The 4,826-nt window shown below is 32.9% G+C and overlaps 2 long non-coding RNA genes across 3 annotated transcripts; both read left to right on the forward strand.

Moving 5' to 3' along the window:
- Positions 1 to 588: 588 nt before the first annotated feature.
- Positions 589 to 1,542, forward strand: LOC109589099 (uncharacterized). Its single transcript, XR_002188527.1, has 2 exons — positions 589 to 915; positions 966 to 1,542. It is a non-coding gene; the product is annotated as an uncharacterized LOC109589099 (long non-coding RNA).
- Positions 1,543 to 2,314: 772 nt separating this feature from the next.
- On the forward strand, positions 2,315 to 3,445 carry LOC109589098 (uncharacterized). 2 transcript variants are annotated; one of them, XR_002188525.1, is made up of 3 exons: positions 2,315 to 2,637; positions 2,904 to 3,046; positions 3,224 to 3,445. It is a non-coding gene; the product is annotated as an uncharacterized LOC109589098 (long non-coding RNA). The 2 variants fall into 2 exon arrangements; XR_002188526.1 differs by lacking the exon at positions 2,315 to 2,637 and adding an exon at positions 2,752 to 2,814.
- The last annotated feature ends 1,381 nt before the right edge of the window (positions 3,446 to 4,826 follow it).

Here is a 4,826-nt window from a genome sequence, read left to right on the forward strand (position 1 = left end):
CTACTTCATCTTGTTTTTTTAAATTTTTTATGTTTAGTACAGGGTCACGGGCCAAATTTTGCCAAAAATGAAAAGGTGAGAATTCTTTATTCTTATGACATTCTCTGATGCATATACATGTACTTATGTTGCGTAGAAAGTTTGAACTGATTCCAATCAAAATTGGATTTTTTAATGAATTTGTAAAGTTGCTCAAAAATCGGGCTAAAGTCCCTGCACTATAGTACAGGGTCACGGGCCAAAAATGAAAAGGTGAGAATTTTTTATTTTTATGACAATTACTAATGCATAAACATGTACTTATGTTGCCTAGAAAGTTTGAACTGATTCTGATCAAAATTGGATTTTTTATGAATTTGTAAAGTTGCTCAAAAATCAGGCTAAAGTCCCTTATAGTACAGGGTCACAGGCCAAATTTTGCCAAAAATAAAAAGGTGAGAATTCTTTATCTTTATGACATTCTCTGATGCATGTACATGTACTTATGTTGCATAGATCAGGAATGGAATATTTTAATTTCATGCAGCCATCATCAATCGTACAAAAATAGATTTATATTGAGGAATTTCAAGTGCTTCAGCAATAGACCTTCTGCAATAGGCGTGGTAATTAGGAGGTTCGGCTTCAGTCAGCCATCTTGGAGTACAAGAATAAAAATGGCTCATTCATTGATCCACAAATTGTGCTGTATTTCGAGCCAAATTTCAAGAGAATTACTTGGTTTAAAACCTTTTAAACTTGTTTACTACAAAGATAAGGCATAGTCCTGGATTTTAATAGTTCTTTTTTGAACTCTACTAAACATGGAAGAGGAAAAACAGTGTGTGCAGGTGTGTAATTTTGGTCATATTTTTGCCATTGTAGGAGCTCTTCAATAAGTCTGTCCTGTATTATAATGTAGTATATGAACTTCCAGTAAGTTATTTTTATTATTTTGAAGCTCATTACTCTCAATTTTCGTACAGGAGTCCTAAAAACATGACAAAAACGGCCCGAGTTCACTCAAGGATTTCGCCACCTAAAAATTGAAAAACAGCACTATAAGTTCCAGCATTTATTCTTCATAGCCTTATCTTTCTATTAATTTGCTCTTAAGTCCTAAAATCCAATTTTCTTTGATTTTATAAAGCATGAAAAGGATAGGTACATAAATGGGCCATTTTTATTCTTGTACTCCAAAATGGCTGACAGAAAACCGAACCCCCTAATTATCACGCCTATTGCAGACGGTCTATTGAGCTGATAGAAAGTGTCCAGAAGGTTGTAGTGCCAACAGAAAGAGGCAGATATGGAAAAGAGCTGAAAAGTTTGTTTTCAGTGCAAAATGGGGAACCGCCGTAGTACCAGACCAAGATGACTGAATGGTCAACTATATCATGATAGTGTAGGTGTTTTGTGTATTTTAAGTAGTTTAGTTAGTTATGTGTGTGTATGTATGTATGTAGTATGATATCTGTGCTTTTGTAGACAAACTCAGTATATATATGCATCTGTATTCATGATTTGAATAATTAAATCAAAGCATCAATTATAACAAACTGATATATGATAGCTTGCCCAGTACCGCAATGCACCGAGTACAGGGAATTAAAGTGACTGTTCCTAGTATGCAAATTAAGGCAAAATGGACAATAAGATTGTGGTTTATGTGCCCTTGCTTTAGCAATGTCAATTTGTGCTGGTTAAGACCCAACTTCTTGCAGCTATATTTAAGAGCTAGATGCCCTGGACTATCCAAAGAATACAGGTTACCTATATACTGCCTGTGCAGACAATCTATAGTAATGAAGGAAGAATGGTAAAATGTTCTTAATGTAAGGAGTGGTATCACGTAGAGTGTGAACAAATACCAGAAGATGTTTGGACTGATAAGGACTACGTTTGGTCATGTAATTGTTGTAAAAGTTGCATGAAGACAATTATTGTGCGATAATGAAATGTATTATTATTATTATTATTATTAATACTGAGTGCTAAGTAAATTTTCCTTATCAAAATATGCATAATAGTATGATCCTAGGATAAAATATTTCAGATACAATTTGTCCTAGGACAAAAATATTTCATAAACATATATTATTTTGTCCTAGGACAAAAAAATTAGTCCTATGGTAGGACAATAAAAGCTTGCCCAGGACAAAATATTTCTGAAAAATTTTGTCCTAGGACAAAATATTTCTGAAAGATTTTGTCCTAGGATAAAATATTTTGTCTCACGGGACAAAATTTGGGTGGGACAGATTTTTCTGTGACAGTCCAACTCAACCCTACATACCAAGCCGCTAGCGCTTGGTAATAATAGTCTTTTTTCACATGTCATATTCATACAATAGTACTATACATGTACATTGTCTCAGCAGTTCATCAGAACCTACTGTTGTATCTACTATTATATTCAGATTCATCGCATGGCACTGAGGATGAAAGTGAGTGACACAGTGATCACTATTGATGAGAATGAAGAGCTCTCTGCTGGTAGCAGCGTAAAGACCACTGGTGAGATACTGGAGTGGATCAGGCGTAGACTGGATGGACAACTGGTAGCTATAGGGTCTGGCCTGTGGGACTATGGTGACTACTGGTTAAGGGTATGTGTCACTGGATAACTTGAAATCAGCAGTACATACTGACCAGCCAGTAAGTAATGTGTATACTTTAGCTGTGATGTATTCCCTTGTTTTGTATGTTTAGTGTAACATTGGAAACTATAATATGACTAAACGAGAAAAATCAATTAAGTTAAATTCACAATAAGTAGTCTGATTACTTTATATCTACATATGACCTCATTATATTGTATAGCAGATTAACAATGTAAGTGAACTAATAAACCCCATAATACAATGTATATTGTATTGTCTATGCATAAAAATGATAATTTAATTTATTTTTTATTTTTGTAGAAATTTGTTCCAGTTGTGTTATACTGTGAGACAGTTTCAGCCAAAAGTTCAATAATATGTTTATCAAAGTCACCAAACAAGCATAACAGGTTGTTAATAAAATATTGTCCATTTCCTAATAAACTGGCTGAAGTAATAATAAGGTACATCATTATTATTAATAGTTCTTATTATTATTATTACATATATGTACATGTAGTATTGCATTAATTTACCTGTTAACACACATTAATTTCATTGTAAACTGACTCTTTTATATTAAGGGGCCTTTGTAAATTTCTTGTTTATTTTTACTTATTTTTTTCTTTTCTTAATGTTAGGGTGATGTTAATAATAAAAAGATCCTAAAGTCAGGGCTCAGTACTGGTATAAAAAGTATAAATGGGATGTGCCATAAAGTCTAGGAAGGTTTGGTGCTTTGGTTCGGAAACCACTGGTCCTATTATGCTCATTGATGTTACCAAAGGAGTGCAGTACCTGAATGAGATTAAGGACAATGTTGTAGCTGGGTTCCAATGGGCAACAAAAGAGGTACAGTAATTATGGAGAGAAAAGAGCAGTATTTTATGTACAATGTACTTACATGTACTTGTGGAATCACTTCAAACTTTTTACATAGAATAAGGGCATCAATATGTATTAAAAATGTAATAAAATTTAGGGTGGTTTTGGAGTCATTTTTTAAATAATACTTTGCTTAGATTAAATTTCATGGAAATAACTTTTGTGGACATAAAATCATGAAAACAGTGAAAGTTGTGCCCTTTGAAATAAGCTGGCCTATACGGTAGCCCATCCCATGTACACATAATGTATATGTACATGTACTTTCAGTTTTAAAATTTCTTATAAAAGTTAAAGACTTCAATACATACAGTAGTCCTATAGTAAACTCTAATAAATTGTCACTGAGTGTTGCATTAATCTAATTCCAATTGTCAATCTGAGGAATGTCACTTCTCACTTAATGTTCAAATTTTTAACTTTTAAAATGTAGGATGCACAGTATTGATTCTGATCACAGTAATTTTACAAAAATCAATTTTGTATTTTGACTTAATATACATGTACTTGTTATGAAAATTAATCTGTTAGTATTGGATCTAACTAGTAACTATCACTATAATGTCCTAGTATGTACTAGTATACAACTGATATCCCTATAGAAATATTTGGGGAAAATAATTCCTTAGCTACGTGTGCATGTATTTGTTTTTTCTTAGCTATTTGTAAATCTAGTAAATGTGGTTTTCCTTTCATTCTCAGTCATACGCTACTAATACTTGACAATTGAGTTGGTTTGAAATTGTTCTAGCAAGCAGAGCAATGTCCTTTTTTGTCTCTTCATTTTTCTTCTTTCATTTTCATTGGTTTCTTCCTCTCTTCCTAATATCATCAATGTGACTGAGGACTGTCAACTGGAGCAACTTTTATGTGGCAGTACTCAGTGGAAACTTCAAAAAACAGACACAATTGTGACCCAATATGAGAAAACCAGGCTATCTGCGGGAATTATCAATTAGAGATATGGCTTCTTAAAGTTGTGACAGCGGTACCTTATCAAAACTGAGATTATACCAAAAATATATTGTATAAAGAATTTCCTTTCATTTGATACCAAGTTTGCCCTAAAATAACTTGAAAGAGGTCATTTACAGACCTTTCTTTTTGTTGTGTACCATGTAAATAATGCAAGATATATGTATAATGATAAAAATGGCTGTAACTCAATTTCATTCGTTTAGACTTCTTGTTGCATAAATAAGCATAACTCAGCACTAGATGTGTCAAATGACATGGAAGAAGGACCAAAAGATAGGAAAAACTTTGCTTAATTAAGAAAACCATAAATCTCAATTTTCAATTTTGGAGCAAATAGCCTGGTTTTCTCATATCGGGTCATTCTGTCATTCACACTATTAG

Source organism: Amphimedon queenslandica, unplaced genomic scaffold, assembly GCF_000090795.2.
Source record: "Amphimedon queenslandica unplaced genomic scaffold, v1.1 AMPQUscaffold_11639, whole genome shotgun sequence".
NCBI classification, from domain to species: domain Eukaryota; kingdom Metazoa; phylum Porifera; class Demospongiae; order Haplosclerida; family Niphatidae; genus Amphimedon; species Amphimedon queenslandica.